Below are 18401 nucleotides of genomic sequence, written 5' to 3'. Positions count from 1 at the left end.
AGAGAAGAGGAAAGGCAGAGTAATGGCTGTGGCATTATTTTTGCTTCACTGCACTTAGCTCCCTGCTCTTTCTGGTGGTCCAAGCTAGTTCTTAGCTTGAGTGCAAAACAACTTTGGCAGGTGCCCAGCATGCCAGCTGGGAGGAAGGAGGAGCACCGTATAAAGCTAGGGAGCAGTACAAGCCATCCCTTGAGCAAATGGGAGGACGAAGGGCCTCCATCAATCTCATGTTTCCTATGCTTACTACTCTCTAGCTGCAAAAACATATAATGAGGAAACAGAGTAGAGTTAGTTTTCGGTAGCACTTTGCTGGCAGTGACAGTGGGCAGGCAGCCAGATTAATGCAATTCTTATCACCCTGCCAGGTCTTGCGAGTCAGCCCGCTCTTGGGACGGATGCTGAAAGCTGCCGCCGCTCTGCCAGCACAAGGGTGGGCATACTGCAAGGGGAAGAGGAGACTGCCCATGATGGCAAACAGTGTTAGCAAGGACAAAGCTGCATTTGGAAAGGAGCTAGAGTGAGCCCCACTCTGGGTCACTCTTCCAAAGAAGGGGAGATCATAGGCAATGGGCGGTGAGACTGTGGATGTATTTGGTGGTGACTTCTTCTGTGGCAGTTTCAGAGTGTCTGGATGCCTTTCCTCCTGGGAAGAGCATTAAGTCTTTGCCTGCCTCCTACTGCTGTGGGAAAGGACGATAAGTAGGCACCTGCCAATCACCTGTTTGGCAGCTCTCAGCTGCACAGCAATAACAGTGAAGACCTGGTGGCAAAGGCTTCGGCTGACAAATGTTCTTTGTAGGCATGTACTTCCTGCTTTGAGGCCTGTGCATCTTCACTGAAATATTTCTTATGCCAGCTAGGTGTGTTACTGTGAATATGCACAGCTATATTTACATATCCAGCATAAGCATGGTCTTACTACACACTGCTTCAGGCTCTCTGAATTTTCCGTGTGCCTCCATATTTTAGGCCAGCCACAGAGTGGTTACATTTGCTGGTCAGTGAAGAGACTCTTCTTCTTGGACCCAGAGAAAACATTCAGCTGGTATGTCTGAAAGTTGTCCAGAGCCTGGCAATCATGTCTCAAAATCTGCTAACTGATTATTTCAATATCTGTCTTCAATGGCAAATTGCTATTATTGGATTGGGACTCTAGCAATAGGGATGATTTATCTCACCGATCTTGAGCTTTCTAAAAGTGTGGTGTCTAGCCTAAGTGAATCCTCCACGTACCTTCTGTCGTCAGTACCGAAAGGGTAGAAGCACACATTCAGAGGGGACTTGGCCCACCTCATCTAGACACCTATTAAAGGGGATGAATTGCTCTTTGGAGGTGCTGATTTTTTGTACCAGTTTTAGAGAGAACCTATGGAGTTAGCTTAGGCCAAGTCTTTAATATGCGATGGCTAAGGTTTAGTGAGATAAAGGTGTAGCACCATGCTTCAGTGTCAATATCCTTGAGAAAACTCTGGGCTTTTTAATGTGCTGCTCAGTGAAGAATTAATTTTGCAGTTATGTAGGAGAGCAGTCATGAAGTAGAAGTCAGGCTATATGATTTAAGAATAAATCAAATCTGTTAGTGACACAGTATAAGTCAATTGGTCCAATTTCATCTTTCTGTCATGAATTCATATTGAGACAGTTGCATAGTCAAACCACAGCTAAAACTACACAGAACTGAATGAGCCCCCAACTTTGTTAAATGTTTGCAAGTGGAGCATTAGCTCATTAAAGCCTCTTCTGGCTCAGATTGATCCCAGGCTCACTGCATAGCCTGTGAGTTCAGATTTACAACTCCTCTTATCTGGTCGGAAGGATGTTTGTTCTGCTTCTCTTCACTGAATTATGCCTGTCCTTTCGTCGCATGGTGCTCTGCAAGATTGGGTCAACTGAGGCCTCAGTGCTTTTCTACTTGGCAAGGAAAAGACAAAGAGATACAGAGACATGAATACAAAGAGCAGAATTGTTCTTTATTGAAAAAATGAAAATAAGGAGGAAAACATCAAAAAAAGTAGGTATCTTTTCATATATGGAAAACACTCCTAGTGCTTCTTCAGTTTCTCCCCTTGATACCATCAAATTAACAATAAAATCTGAGTAAGGGATGAACGGCTGGAAATAATCCCTTAGATGAATTCAGGAGCTAATGAACAGGATGTAATCAGTAAATGACTGAGATGGAAGGAAAAGAGGAATCTGAGTCATTTGATAAAAGAACTCTTGTTGCAGACAGACTCAGACCAGAAAGGAGATTGTATTTTATTTAGGTAAGAGTCAGGGATTTGCACAAATCATAGATCATGTAATGACATTCCTCCTCTCACCTCTTCATTACTCACCTTCTCCTGCAATCTGAGTATCACAACACTGCCCTTGCTCTTGCACGTGTGTCATTTTTTTCTCTCCTTTTGTGCATGCATGCCCCCCCCCCCCCAACACACACATGTACATGAACAGAGGGCAGGTCCTGTCTCTGCATCCTTCAGTGGTACAGAGAAGCCAGAAAACAGTTCTGGGAGCAGAAGGCAGCAGATGATACAGAGATATGGAGTCACTCTGGCCAGATCCTGGCTTGTCACACAGCTCCTATTGGGAGTGCTGATGCTGCTGCTCTCTTATCCCTCCCAGAGCGTATGCTGACGTGTGGCCTGAACAGATGTGTGCGCCCTGACAACCTCTGGTGACACAAGAGTCCCTCAGAAGCTGTTTGAGACAGCTGGGAACACCTGTACAACTAGATACCTCTACAACTGAGAACACCTTTAAGTCTTCAGTGAGGTATTTAGAGGCTGAATTGACTCTGGCACCCTTGTGAATTTTGGTAAAGCAAAGGTTTCTGTGCCATTTCCATGGTTTCTGTGCCATTCCACTCTTTCTTTCCTCACCTACAGAGACAATCTACCATGGTGCAGCTGAAGATCCAACTCAAAGAGCACAATCCTATGTGTTGTTTTTTATTTAGGTAAAAGTTTGTTTCTTAAAAAGAGCTATGGATCAGTTATGACAGGAAAGCCACACAATGTTTGAGTTATTCCCAGCCAGTGATGATTCTGTTCAAGCTTTTATGCATTTTGGCTTTATGTGCCATTATCCCATTTGAGCTGATAGTTCCAAGTTCCTGTAATTCATTACTGAAGAACACATAGGGAACGATAAAATAATTTACTATTTGCTATCTTTTTTAAGATTCCAAAAGCTTTACTAGCAGCAGGGTTATTCTCCCTTGTATTTCTTCCTTACTCTGGCTTAAAGAACAGCAACAAGACATCCCCTCTGCCTCCAAATCAGGAAAATGATGGAAAAAGAAAACTCAAACACTAAGTACTTTAATGTGTAAAGAAAACATCCCCATTCCTTCAGCTCATTTTAAAGCACCTTAAGGTAACTGGCAGGTAGCTTGGTGGAACTGCCTTCTAGAGGGATCTAGTTCTGATGTCTATAGAGGGAGCTAAAGGGAGTAGTATACTTAGTTATCTTTCAGATAGCTAATGTTAGCTGAGATAAATCCCACCCATAATTTCTAAATGAAGACACACTCTAGCAACTACTAAGAGTTAATTTAAGTTCTCAGTTTGGCATGGGAAACCTCATTCAACACCCTGCCTCAAATTTCTCATTTGCAAAATGGATTTCATTATTGAGGTGCTGTGGGTTATGTAACTTCCCTAAATGCTTCTGAAAAGGTGTGGATTATTGTTATTAAAGCCCTTTGTACTCTTAAATAAAGGTCATTCACAAAAAGCTATGAAGGAGTGTCTCTTTCTGGGCTTTTTTGGACCATTTTTATATCTATAAATGGACTTTTTCACTAAAATGAGAGGGGCACGCTGATTAAAAGTCAGTGACATACCATAGCTCGTGATTACTTGCCTAGTTAAAAGCTGAAGCGAATATAGCTCCAGGAACCTTATAAATCTACCATTTGATTAAACTACCTTTCAGCTACCTTATTAAATTATTATACTTGTAGATCAGTAACAGGCAAGTCATATGAAAGACTAGACTGATTTAGACAGTTTTTTGTTTGTGTTGTCATTGATTACCTTTAAATAAGAGGGAAAAAGGCTGTGACATAAGTATTAATATCACAGAGAAGCATCATTGCACTGCATGGAGAAAAACATTTCTCTCTTTAATCCCTGGGGCAATGTAAAGTTCCACAGTGGTCTTCTGATTTCAAAGAGGTGAATTACCATTAAAGAGCTGCTCCGTCATTTATAAGTTGACTGGACATTTTGTAGTTCAAAAGGTGATGTGGACAGGGAACGTATTTAAAAGGAAGCTTCCACAAGGCATGAGTGCTCCCATTTTTATTGTTGGTATCCGTATTACTGCTACAGCAGTACCTAAAACCATAGCTGTGATCAGAACTCCATGTATCTGGCACCAAGCCCTACCTGAAACAGATATGGAAAAAAAAGCAAAAGCACAGAGAACTGAAGTGACTTCTTGGGGGTCAGGTCACTGAGAGAACTGGGACTTGAATGAAGGCCTTTTTAGTAAGGTGCTGTCCCCTACCCTGCGCTGCCTCCTCCTTGGTATGAGATTACATTGTCTGAACAAATACCCAAGCAATGCAGTAGCCTCTGGAGATGGGGCCACATCAAATGCTTTTTAAACTAGAAGCTTGATATCAGATCCGCACAACGCTAAATCTCAGGATAGTTGAAGGTCAGAAAATAGCCTGTTCATGTGATCTGGTTCTTCAAACTGCGGCACATCTACAGTATAAAAAGACCTACATGTAATGTAGGGATAGAAAAATTGATTTTCCTGTTTTGGTTTTATTCTTAGTTTGATACACAAACTAAAAGCTCAGAGTCATGGTCATGTTACCACTGCCTACTAAGTGTCTAAGTGTCAACAGATTGGAAACTATTCAAGTTCACTTGCTTGGTCTATGGCCTATCTGGAAATTGACAATCTGCAACTCTCCAATCTCCAGCTTTATAGCTAAATAACGCTTTAGAACTGGACTTTTGATGCTGAAATATATTTTCCAGAAGATTTGTGAAAATTATCAGAGATGTTGCATCTGTTTTATATTTCCCTTATTAGTAAATGAGAGTATTACCTTGAGTAATTGTCCCAGGCTGTCTGTCCTGATGTGAAGATAGAAATTCTGCTTTAGATAACTTGGTATTATCTATATAAAAGAGTTTTTCACAAAACATCCTATTTCAAGTGAATTTAATGGACTTTCTTCAGCACAATAGATCAAGCTTGAATGTTTTCTGATATACACAGGAATGTAATTTATCTCAACTCTCCAATTTCACTGCATCTATTTGAAGACAATATCAAAGATGTTTGATTTACTGATTATTTAATACTTCAATTTCGCTTGACTTTAAGAGGTACAGTCAGGTATACAAACTAAACAGTTACAAAATCTCCTGGGATTCCTTCTCAAAGAATAAAACTATTAACTTGATGTATCAAGACATAATTCAAACTAGAGAAGTTATTGCTGACAGAACTGGATTAGTTTAGTTAAAATTTGTTTGGCATCAGGAGATACTAACCTTGATTTGCCTGGTTTTTAGAGGTAAAAACAATAAGATAAATTTTATGAAAGGCTTTTAAAATGTATTTATGAAGAAGGTCTAATATTGTTGCCTAAACAGCAATTCTATTTAAATATTTTTACAAGCTAGGGAAAGTAAAAAATAATTCCTGGAGCATAATTCCTCAAACATAACAATTTATGTGCCAAGTGAAATCCATCACTGGTGTTTCTTAAAAGCTTTACAAAACTAAGCAAGCAGCATTAACCTCCCAAGCTCACCAGGCTCCCAAGTTTCACCAGCATTCAATTGTTGATGAGTTGCCAACATTTCTGAAGTGAAAGCCATATAAACAAAAGTACAAATATGTTTAAAATGTAAATGCTTTTTAGGGGAGATCAAGGATGAGATTAAATACCTCTGTTTCACAAAGAATATAAGGATGTTCCTTAAACCCCTTGAGTTCAACAGGACATAAACACATGCTTGAAGTTTGGCATGCGTAGAGCTTTAAAGGCTAAATTCACGAATAGTTTTGGGAATTGCAACATGGAGTGATATTACACCCAGCTTTTATTAGCCCTGCCATGCACTGGAATCCACAGGCTGAAATTAGATGTCTATAAACATGGCAAGATTTAAGCAGGGTCCAAGAACGTGGCATACTGACTGTGGGAAGGGGAAAAGGGGCAAACCTGGCTATCAGGGAAGCAGCAGGAATAAGTCTTCAGCTTGTCCTTAGGCTGAATTTAGGCTCCTTCCTGTAGTGAATGTATATCTCTGACTGAGATTCATTCATACCATGAGCCCCCTTTAGGAGTCAGGAATCTATGGGACTACAGACTATGCCAAGTCCTTTCTGAAAAACATTGCAAAAGGTATAGTGCTGCGCACTCATTTGTAAGAAGACTTTTGCAGGTTCAATTTATTCCTCGGCCAAAGAGTGTTTGCTCTAACCAACAAACAGCTGGACAAAAGGGAATAGGCTTCTTCTGCTGGATGGAGTCTTAACTTTTCACTTTGGAAGCTTGAATACAGTAAGGAGGATCTTTAGTCCAGGCCCAAGGCATCAGTGGACATTTTTAAATGTATCCATTCTATAATTAATTTCAACTATATCTTCCTGCTGCTTGACTGTATATTCCTGACGGTGCTGAGTCCTGAACCTATGCCAAGTCTCCCCACACTCTATTTTACCTATTGCCTATTTTGTCCATTCATCATTTTCACTGGCAATAAGTCTTCCTAAACTCTTACATGTAATTCTCAAGGGAAAAAATGCATATTCCTCATGAGTTTCGTTCTCATAATACAATAAAATGAGAACATATCCTTGGTCAGTATTTTATTTATTTCATTTAGTTCTAGTATACCTTCTGAAAATTATTTTGTTATTACATTTAAGAGCTAAGTATAAAAACATGATGCAATTTTTTTCTAACAGAAGAGTTTATATTGTTATCAGCGGCGCAGAGTCTAGTTGGAGGCCTGTAGCTAGCGGTGTCCCCCAGGGGTCAGTACTGGGTTCAGTATTGTTCAGCTTATTCATCAATGACCTGGATGAAGGGACAGAGTGCACCCTCAGCCAGTTTGCCGACGATACAAACCTGGGAGGAGTGGCGGATACGCCAGAGGGCTGTGCTGCCATTCAGAGGGACCTGGACAGGCTGGAGAGGTGGGCAGAGAGGAACCTCATGAAGTTCAACAAAGGGAAGTGCAGGGTCCTGCACCTGGGGAGGAATAACCCCATGCACCAGTACAGGTTGGGGGTTGACCTGCTGGAAGGCAGCTCTGCGGAGAAGGACCTGGGAGTGCTGGTGGACACCAAGTTAAGCATGAGGCAGCAATGTGCCCTTGTGGCCAAGAAGGCCGATGGTATCCTGGGGTGCATCAGGAAGAGTGTTGCCAGCAGGTGGAGGGAGATGATCCTCCCCCTCTACTTAGCCCTGTGTCCAGTTCTGGGCTCCCCAGTACAAGAGAGACATGGCACTACTGGGGCAAGTCCAGCGAAGGGCTACAAAGATGGTTAGGGGACTGGAGCATCTCTCTTGTGAGGAAAGGCTGAGAGAGCTGGGCCTGTTTAGCCTGGAGAAGAGAAGGCTCAGGGGGGACCTTAGCAATGTATACAAATATCTGAAGGGAGGGTGTCAAGAGGTTGGGGCCAGATTCTTTTCAGTGGTGTCCAGTGACAGGACAAGAGGCAACAGGCACAAACTGAAACACAGGCAGTTCCATCTGAACATGAGGAAAAACTTCTTTACTGTGGGGGTGACAGAGCACTGGCACAGGTTGCCCAGAGAGGTTGTGGAGTCTCCTTCTCTGGAGATATTCAAAACTCGCCTGGACGCGATCCTGTGCAACGTGTTCTAGGTGACCCTGCTTGAGCAGGGGGGTTGGACTAGACGGTCTCCAGAGGTCCCTTCCAACCTCAACTATTCTGTGATTCTGTGATAATAGCATAATAATGGAACTGATAACAACTAATGGTCTTACATTCACCTTGCATGGGAACAGAAAAACAGTTGACAAAAATACAACTGACCAACATCATGTGCACTGATTAGAAAGCCATAAGGATTACAAATTGGGAGAGACAATATGTATCTTGAATCTTTAGTCCCTGAAAACATGAGCGGTTGAGTGTGATTAAGTGCTTTCCAAATATATCACTCTTATATTTTTCCAAAGGTCATATATATTTTTAAATTTCTTGTAAGAGAAGGCAGAAGATGGAATTCCATCATGTGAGGTTTTATATAAATAGGGCTACATAAGATGGAGGTAACTTGTGACCTGGTAAATTGTAAAAAAGTACCTGCTAAACACTCATTTTCTGATCTTCTTAATTTATCCACAACTGGGGAGGAGAGACATTTCTTGGAGGGAGTGAGAAAAGGAAAAGGAGAAAGGATAATAATAATAATAATAAAAGAATTTCAACCAGAATCAATTTGTGGTTTATAATGTTGCACTGAACAATCTGAAGACTTCAAAATATTCAGCTGTGTAGGATGCCCCTTAGTGGTTGAATATAAACACTGTTGACAGAAGAGAAAATTTTAAACATTGAAAAAAGAAAAATATTTGTGTTTATTAACTGAGAACAAAGGAGTTTAAATACTAACTTATACACACAGAAGAGCTACAAAGCCATATTTACACAAAATCTCAGAAACAATTTAAAAAATGCTAACTGATAGTAACAGAACATTCCTGAATAAACTATTACACTGAATGAGAAGAACAAGAAAACATGGGGAAAGGAGAGAAAAAAAGGTCAATCTCTATTTTTATTTTTATAAGAATGTGTGTTACGGGATCAGTGAGTTTTGCAGAGAAATGTGAACAGATGTTGAACTCTGCAACAAAAAACATCCAATATTTTTACTGGTTCTTTCTAGAGTAGAGAGTTTCTGTACAGAATGCCAAAGTTATCTGGTTTGGTGTCAAGGCTCCTTTCCAAAAACATACTTACGGTGTAGTCTCCAGCCATTTCTGCTGTTATATAAGGATGTCAGAATATGCTACAAGGCATGAACATTTCTACACATAAGGCATGAAATGTTTAAGACTCAACAGTAAAGGACAGAGTGCACAAATCCTGTAATACAAACAAATTTATATATCTAGTTAGATATAACAGTACTAAGAGTCTATGAGCGATGCTTTATTTGCTCTAACACTTGTCATGAAGAATATACTGCTTCCAACTTTCCTTTTCAAATCAAGTCTTTTATAGGAGTCTATTTGCAAAAGCTGTAACAAGGTGACCTTAACTGAGCATGGTACCCCCATCGATATCTTTATACCTACTCTGATTTTAACTGTACTTTATACCTTTAAATTTCTCTCTATGTATACACTGAAAAATGAAAGAAATCCATCGTGTTTACAGACAATTCATCTTACTTGGAAATCTAATGCCTCTGTTGTCATTATTCTTTTTTCTTTCCTGAAGAAATCTGTGATTCTTCAGTTTTTTCAAGTTTGCATGAGGAAATCAGGACTGCAAAGTGTCTCATGACCTTCAGACTGATAACTGAGAGTGAAAAGCCACTCATCAGCACTACTGACATAAGCGTTTATTTCTTGGGTCACATCCCAATGCAGCTGAAAGGGTCAAGGGAAGTTTCTTCTCTTGAGCTAGCTGGTGTGTGCTGTAGCTGGATATACTGATCCCAAACATTCCCAGTAGCAAGGCTGTATGTGGCAGCAGTATGTCTGTTGAGTTGATAACTATTTTTCCTGAAGCTTGAGTCTATGGGGAAAAGAGGGCAAGTTACCTGCTGATTCTGCTGAGTGTAATAAAGAAGCAGGTCTCTGGAACCCACAAAGTTTTTTTTCTTCATTATGTTTAATATAGCACGACTGTGCATTCTGCTGAACAATATCTGGCACAAACAAATACACATTTTGGAAGGTGACCCTTTTTATCACTTTGCAAAACAAAGGGAAAATTTCTGATATGATTTTTCATCCATTTGTAAGTCTCTGATTTCAGTGACTTTAATAGGGTTCCTTCTGGCTACTTGGCTGAGAGGGAGAGCTGAATCAGACTTAGAGTTTTAAGAATAAAGGGAAGAGATTTTCTTTTTCTGTGAAATATGAAGACCTCTTCCCACAGATTAGCTACTGTGCATACTGTGATTAGCTACTGGAGTGTTGCTCCCTTTAATATTAGTTATTAATTCAGGAAAGCAAGGCTAAAGGGGATTGGTAACATCTTTTCTTAGCTCAACGAATAGAACTAGACCAAGGACACAAGCTTTAACACTGTCTCATCATCAAGTCTGGCAAAGAAGCAGGTAATGCCAATCAAAGGGAAGATGAAAAATTAATTATTTACTGATTATCAGAATAACAATTGGAAAATAAATTAAGTTAGTATTGCTTGCCTAACACATATGATACACTGACCAAGAAGCAGAAACATAGTTGCATGGAATGTCTAGAAAGCAAAACACAAATTCTTATTATAAGAATTATAATTATATTGACACTGTGAGTTAAAACATATCATGCATATTTCTAGTTGCAGCATTTCTTATATGAAATAATGATTTAGCCCTATACAAAGATTTGGGTTTTTACTCTTTCCCTTGCACTCAGTGGATGGAAAGCATGGTACCACTGAAATGGGTGACAAAGCTCCTGTTCGAAGAGCCTGATTTTCACTAGCAGATCACAGGTATTCTATGCAAGCACACATAATCACAGTTCTGTGCTTTCACCTTAATAACGTGACTGACTGTGTGGCTACTTCAGCAGGAGAATAAATAAATAAAAAAGAAATTCCAAACAAAATTACTATATAAGGTGATATCACAAGATACACAGGCAGGCATGAAAGAAACTCACTACGAGGACTGAAACACAGTATTCTTAGCTTAGCCATATCACCCATAAAGTACTGTGCTCTATGATTTTGGATGTGGTTCACATTGTTAAGAGCTGTGAGATTCTTGAGCAAATGAACATATGCTCCACAAATATCAAAATATGGCCTACATCAAAGAAGATGTCCTACTTCAGAATATTTTTTCTGTGGTTGTTTTATTCTCAGTTATTTAGCTGATTTAAAACATTTTCTATCCATGTTTTTATTTTTTCTTCATATAACAATCCATTCGCTGGTCCCTTGGTGTTCCAGAGGCAATTACTATTTGAGATTTCTTTATCATAAGCATAAAAGTAAGTTGAAATATTTCTCTGATAGTTCATTTTAGTTGGTTTAGAATCCCACCATTCTCATCAACATTTTCCTACTGCCCCAAATGCACAAAGCCATTGCAATCTAAAAGGATGGAGAAATAGTTATTATTTAAGTACTAAAGAAACATAAGCTGTATCTCCTTCCAAGTATTCTGCACTAGGTATTCCAGAATGATACCAATTATCAAGAATTATCATAATTCATTTACTTTTGAGCAGATGCTTAATTAAGACTTATTTCAGTAGTTACGAAAGTTAACCCACCAGAAGCCAGTGCTTCCTTCGGTTGGTCACGCAATAATACGAGATAAAATCTGTCTGAGAAAGACAGATATTGGTAATTCAAAGATCTAATTAAAAGAGGAAAAAAAGAGAGAATTTTCATACCTGCAATAACCTTATATACCCAGGTGTCATTCTCCATAGATGAATAACCATTATATCTAAGCCTTCATAGAATTTCAGCCCTACAATTTTAGAACACAGAAAATATTACTAAATCCAAAGTTGTTTTTTTTAACAAATTGACTTCCTAATGAAACAGAAGATTAAATCTAATATGGTTTGTCATAATGCCAAAACACTCCAAGAAGGAACATATGCAAACATTTTTTTCCTCACCTGATGCTTTTTCCTGTAAGCCCATTACCTGCTAACATTCTGCAAGTATATAAAGCTCAGCTCAGTTGCATAAGCTCTCACATATGATCTATCTGTAGAGCTTAGATGTTGGCAGAGGCCGTGACTATCTTGCCAGGGGCTAAGTATGTCTGCAATATTGGAAAACTCTCTGGGAACATCTGAAGCTCAATAAGACAGCAAAGCAACAGCTGACCTCCTTAATGAAGAAAAAGGCCTAAGCCTGTTTTACAGATAGCACTGAACATAAAAAGGGAGGTCATAATTGCATTTTGTATTGTATAGTGACAATGCAAATAGGATTTGACTGCTTTTATATAACTTAGAGCATACATTTATATCCCTACTTGACTGTGTAGGAAGTTTAATTCATCTATGACCCAAGTTGAAAGGATGTTCTAATTTAATAGTAGGGTTATATGGAGACACATATAGAAATAAGCTTTTTCTTTTCTGATGGCATTCTCCTTTACATGGTATTCTGAATGTTCTTGACTCCTTTTTCTAATGGTAAGAATTTAACATTAAAAAAATCGAATCTAGTATTTATTTTTAGTCTTATTATATATTTTCTTTCTGTGATTTGTTTTCACTGTAGTGAGCTTGGACTCAGTTATGCTCCTGGGGTTATGGGGGGTTCTGCTCCTAGGGTACAGAGTGTGAAAAATGGTGGTAAAATCTGATCAACAAAATTAACTTACCCCACCTAGACTGTGCTGAGAAAGCTTCTTTCTCCCCATCACCAATATATGCAACCTTGAATAATGATGGCAAGGCAGAATTTAGTTCTAATTATAGTCATACTTCTAAACATGCAGGGCAAAATCTTCAAGTGATGTAAATCAGTATAGCACCAGTGAGCACAGTGAACCTATATCAATTTTCATCAGAAGTGCTCAGTAGAACAGCACTGATTTACACCCCTTCAGTCTCACTCTGATAAGGCAATCTAAAGTTTTTGGAGAAATATTCCTTCTATAAAACAGCAAAATCATGAAATATTTCTACTTGGAGAAATACTCTACATTAGGTATTCCACAATGATACCACTTATCAAGACTTATCGTAACTCATTTACTTCTTGCTTAATTAATGTTATATAAAGGAATGAAGCGGTATTATTCTGAGGCTCTGGGTTACATAACACACAGCAGGCAGATTTAATTTTTCTCTCACTGCACCACATTTATAACATATAAACTCTGCAGGCATCAGTGGAATTATGTCTCATTCACAAAAAAAAAAGGTAACTTAAGTTGAACCAGTGCTACAGTGTCAATTTAAATACTAAAAGTAGGAGATTGGGAAACTGCCAGTCTGGGCCTTTATTAATATGCAATGTGTATATTGACTCCATGCTAAACCTTAAATGCTGAATACCTCCGTGGGAAACAATCAACACACAATTGAGAGTGAACTGAAGTTAATGGAGAGACTTCCCAATTTGGGTTCACATTATCATAACACAAGAAACCATTGAAACACAGTGTATTAGTAAATCCAAGTCACTGTGCCTGTACAATGAGTTTGGCATCGAAATCTGTACTATAAAAACTCAAAGGCTTTTCTTGATGTTGTTTCTGACAATGTGCAACATGCTAACTTTTCCATACAAACAGAAAAGCAGCTAGTATTGCTGCCCAAAGCAGGTTATAGCCTAAAATTTCAGAACTTGCATTCTTTCGGAAATATAGAGAATGCTGACTTTTCCTTTAAATTTCCAGTCTTGCTCATATTCAAAGAAAAAAATATTTTCCAATGACTTGACTTACTATACTATTAGAATTTCAGTAGCTGCAAAAAAAGCGTCACTAACTCAAATTTTTTGCATAATTCCTTCAGTTCAGAGAATGAAAGCAAAAGGAGAGACAAAGGTCTTGTGCTATTGTATTCAGAAATGGAGAGCTTTTATACTGTTTCTTTGTGCTGAAAATAAAAGGAAAGGAAAGCAGTATGCCTTGAACACTACAGCTGTCCTTAGAAATGATTTCTTGGCCATCAACACTCCTAAATTGTAGAATGTTTTATGTAATTACAGTTGTTACCAAAATCTGTATTACTTTCCTAAGTACTCCAAAAGAATAACATGCCCAACTTCCATGTCATTTCAGGAGGACTTTGAACCCAGAAAGGTCTGACTCAGTTCCTTTGAAAGTTCAGATCTCTGAGAAGTGAGACTCCAGCCTGCCACTTTAGATGGAGAAAACAGAGAGATGAACATGCCCCTCCACAAACCATTCTTGCACAGGGAGACAGGATAATGGAACAGGGAAACCACAAATAGCAAATGGCTCTCTTGGCAAATAAACGAAGATCCCACTTTCAGAACAGACTACTCACTCCATTCATCTACTGTCTTCACTACTTGATGCAGACACTATTTTCTAATAAGTATCAAGTAAAGAAGCAAACTGTGTGATATCCTCCCTCCTCCACTTCCCCATCACACAATTAAAGACGATGGACACTTTGAACCAAGCTGTTAGTATTTACAACTTTGTGCTCTATTTCCAATAAGAGGAGAAATCAGTAATGGAGTTAGATATTTCTTTGGTGTAATCTTATTATCTCACAAAATCAGGCTCAACTTCCCTGTTTTTCCTTGATGCTTATTTTCCAGCTCATTTTCCCAGTTATTTTCTGGTGCATTTCCTTTATTTTTATCCTGAAGAAAGGGCAGCTATTTCAACATTATCCTCTACAACAGTACCTCAGCATTAGAAGTTTCTCTTCAGAAGAGGGACTTGTATTGCTTTCTTCTGCTGCCAAAGCAGGCTGTTGCATCTGTTTGATTGGGACCAATTTCTAGCATGGGCCATGCAGAACTGAGAGAATCTGGATTCTAACGGGCCTTGATTCTCACTCTTATGGCATTCCACTCCATTCATTTGGCCATGCTTTCTTACTCTGTGCTTTTTTATTTTTTTATTTTTTTCCCCTCAAATTTCTAAAAATTGTTTAGCCATCATGGAGCAGAGGCAGAGAGAAATGAGGCAAGCTGGGAGAGTGCATGAGTTAAACCACACACAATGTTAGCTATTAAGTGCTGTTTCTCTTACATCTGTGTGAAGTCCTAACTACTGGATTGCAGCCAACATGTGATTATTGTACAAAGGAAGTTGAGACAGGTTCACATGCACAAAGATTTATTAGTGGGGTCTAGAGCTGATGGCATACATGGACTCCAATGTTGAAAGTCACTTTTGGCAAAAAAATGGAAACAAAAAGGGGGAGGAGAGAAAATAAAAACAGGGAAAAATGGAAAATTATCCTCAGTGACCAGCAGGCAGAGAAATGATGGGGATCCCCATATGAACAGCCTCCTCTTGGCTCCCCTCCAATGCAGCAAGGTCCCCCCATAACACTTTTCTCAGAGTAACTACACAGGTGTCGTTGGGATCCACTCAGACTCCCTGTTGGTGGTTCCTGCTTATAATGCTGTTAGTGCTGACTGGAGCACATGTTGGTCGGGGCTGCTAAGCTCTGTGTACTATTATTGGGTGTATTATTGGGTCCCTGATGTCCCCAAAAGCTCCAACCAAGCAGTAGGAAAAGGGGAGAAAGATGGGGTGATTCTCCTGCCGGCGGCAGTTGCTTCGCCCGAGAACCTGCCACAGCCATGCTACCGGCTTTGCCAGGGCAAGGCCATGGGAATGACAGCACAAGAGAAGAGCTGAAGACCAACAAGGGGAAAATCCTGTCCCTGAGGCCCCGGGAAAACCTGTCCAACGGCTGGGGTGGCAGGTACCCAGCTGCCAGTGGAAGGCTGGCTATGCAACTGCAAATATAAGGCTCTTAGCAACACAAAGGCTAAGGCACCTAAGGCACTGTGCAGCATGGTGGTGGGTGTGTATGTGTTTATGGGTATTGATTCATTGTGATCTACTACATGCTCAAGTGATTAAAGTTGATGTCTCTCAACCGTTGTTGCTCCTATCTACTGGATTAAGCTTGGAGGCAGAACATTACAGGTCATTCCATTTGTGTGGTTGCATTTCTGAATAATAAACTGGTTTAAAGCAAAGATTCTCCATTGGCTTTTAGCGTCATTAAACTTGATTTACTCTAGGCCTTCAAAACTGACACAGGTGCAATATTTTAAAAGAGGATTTTCTATAAATCATATAAAATTTTCATTCTACAACAAGACACCAATAGCAAAGTGTATTATTTTGAAATAATTAGTTTGAAAATAATTCAAACATTTAACAAAATAAGTACTTTCCAAAATTCATCATTCTTATATAGGTCAGGGTGGAGGAATATGGCTAGGGTCCTGAACTTACAGATGGCTTCCAATTTGACTCTGTGTGTAGGACAGAAGTAAAAAAAAGTATTCTCACTTTAAACAATAGAACAAACCTTATAAAGAAAACAAACCAACAAATCTTCCTCAGCATGCAACCATATGACTAATCTTGTGCTTTTTATTTAAATAGTTATTAGATATGGGAATACTTTCTTGCATATAATTCTGTGCATTATTTAAAAAAAAAAAGCTAAGTTAAAAGGAATTTTGCCCAAAATAAATGTAAATAAAACACCAGTTCTTTCAGGGTTATAGGAGTGGACACTGCCAACTCATAGAAGAAAGACATGATCCAGCCCCAAAGAGCCTCCAATCCATGTGGAAGCAGATGGATACAAACAGATGGAGAAGTACAGGGAAGCAAAGAGAATATACTGGTTGGCATGTGAGGCAATGTTCTCAGCTCACTAACAGTGAAATTGTTTCCAAGTTTTTTGTAGGCGTTGCAGCAAAGAACAGTGTTAAGGAGGGATCTGAAAATGGTTAATGAGTTTTAAGACTGTAAGACAGGCACGGAACAGGAACAAAGTCATATTGTTGCATTGCACAGTAATATCTTTGTGGAGCACAAAATCAGGGAAATGTACTGGAATATGTTGATGACACAGAAGTAGGAAATACTGTCAATAAAAGAGGGATGGAATATAGGTGAATTGAGACATAGACAGATGATTGCAAATAATTCATTCCTCAAGGTCATCTAAGATTATGGTTGGACAGTTGCAAGAAATTGCTTTGCTGAGGCTTAGGGAGTTACCATCAAAGTGGCTTAAACTACTCATTTTTATTTCATGCTTAGAATTGACTAGTTCACTTACTGCTGCTGAACTATCAAGTGGTAACTCCTGTATTCGCAGGAGTCTGTATCTGTACAGACTGTTGAAGACTGTCTGTATTTTGTAGTACAAATACTATCTTTGATAACAATGAGGAACAGAATAATAGAAACGGGAAAATTTAATAGCATAAAACCAAGTTAATTTCTGCTATGAAGAAAGGAGAAATGCTGCTATGAAAGAAAATTTTATGTTAGAAATTACTTAAGATTTTATCTGTTAGAAAATACAGAAAAAAAGACTTGGATGTATGTTTTGATCAAAAGACGACTATGAGCCCTTACCGTGATGCAGTTGTGGAAAAGGAAAAAGTAATCCTGGTATGTATTCTCAAAGCATTTCCAAAGTAAATATAGGTAAATATTAATGTCACTGTATAAGGTGCTAGCATAACTCATCTAGAATACAATTGCTGATCACTCAGGGAAGTTTCCTCTCACAAAACTTTAGACTTCTATAGTGTAGATGTCTGCCTTTGAGCTAGTTACTCTAAGCTCCCATTGTAGCTTACCTCTTTTAGATATCTCCATTAAGATAAGGTAAAGAAGTGATGATTGATAATACAGTGAGTTAATATAGCTAGCTCAGACACAGACATCAACAGCATAAATAGAGACAGTCGCATGAGCTGCACCCCGTTGTTCAGAATGGATGAATTCAAAGTGAAGCAAGTATGAAGAAGGACTATTAATATGACCGAGACAAATGAAAAGTATGTATTACAAGAAGAAACTGTAAAAATTTGTCTTGTTTAACCTTGCAAAATGAAGACTGGAAGGGATACAACTGTTTCCTATAAATACGTAGGTGAACCAGAAAAACAGAATTGCTCTATAGGCTAAAGGTCAATACTGTACAACCAACCAACCAAATCTAGACATGAATAGATTTAGTAGGGAAAGAAGAAGGCTTCTGATGAAGTGTGGGTTTCTGAACCTACTGTACAAGAGAGAAAACAGATGAAATAATAGTTTTAATGTATAATTTGGCTCTTCTGTGTCCCAAGGCCCTATGACATTGAATAGAAACACTATCATATAGAGTAACAGTTGGCAAGGCAGGTGCATAAATTTATAATATAAACCTTCTGATTCATTCTTAGCTGTTTTAAATCACAGACACTGTAAGGATCAGATGACAGGAAGTGGTTTCTTTTTAACGATACTCCTGTTATTGTAGTGCCTAGTAGAAACAAGTTGACAGTTTTATGACAGTGTGAAAGTATTCAGAAAAATTGCTCTTAGACTCCTAATAATACAAAGAGTAGTAACAAAATTACTCAGTCTCATTCTTCTTTATATTGTATCATGCCTTTACAGTGCAGCAATCAACTGAATCAGTCCAGGTGGGGCTACAAATGCCACTCTAGTTAACTGCGTTCCTACTATACCTTTTAAC

General features: G+C 38.9%; 1 protein-coding gene across 6 annotated transcripts in view; it reads right to left on the bottom strand.

Moving 5' to 3' along the window:
- Positions 1–8578: 8578 nt before the first annotated feature.
- The window catches only part of ERICH1 (glutamate rich 1), a 110824-nt gene continuing 101001 nt past the window's right edge, over positions 8579–18401 (bottom strand). For 2 of the 6 annotated variants that reach the window (XR_010883826.1, XR_010883832.1), the window contains 3 exons: positions 12560–12614; positions 11607–11686; positions 9685–9765 (listed from right to left, as the gene is read on the bottom strand). The gene's annotated coding sequence lies outside the window, so the exon portion shown is untranslated. Of the gene's footprint in view, positions 9109–9684; positions 9766–11606; positions 11687–12559; positions 12615–18401 lie in introns of those variants that run through there. The other 4 variants (XR_010883830.1, XR_010883827.1, XR_010883831.1 and 1 more) reach the window with 4 other exon arrangements.

This window comes from Apteryx mantelli, chromosome 3, assembly GCF_036417845.1.
Source record: "Apteryx mantelli isolate bAptMan1 chromosome 3, bAptMan1.hap1, whole genome shotgun sequence".
In the NCBI taxonomy this organism is placed as follows: domain Eukaryota; kingdom Metazoa; phylum Chordata; class Aves; order Apterygiformes; family Apterygidae; genus Apteryx; species Apteryx mantelli.
The sequence above is the reverse complement of the archived record's forward strand: the minus strand, read 5'-3'. Positions and strand labels throughout refer to the sequence as shown.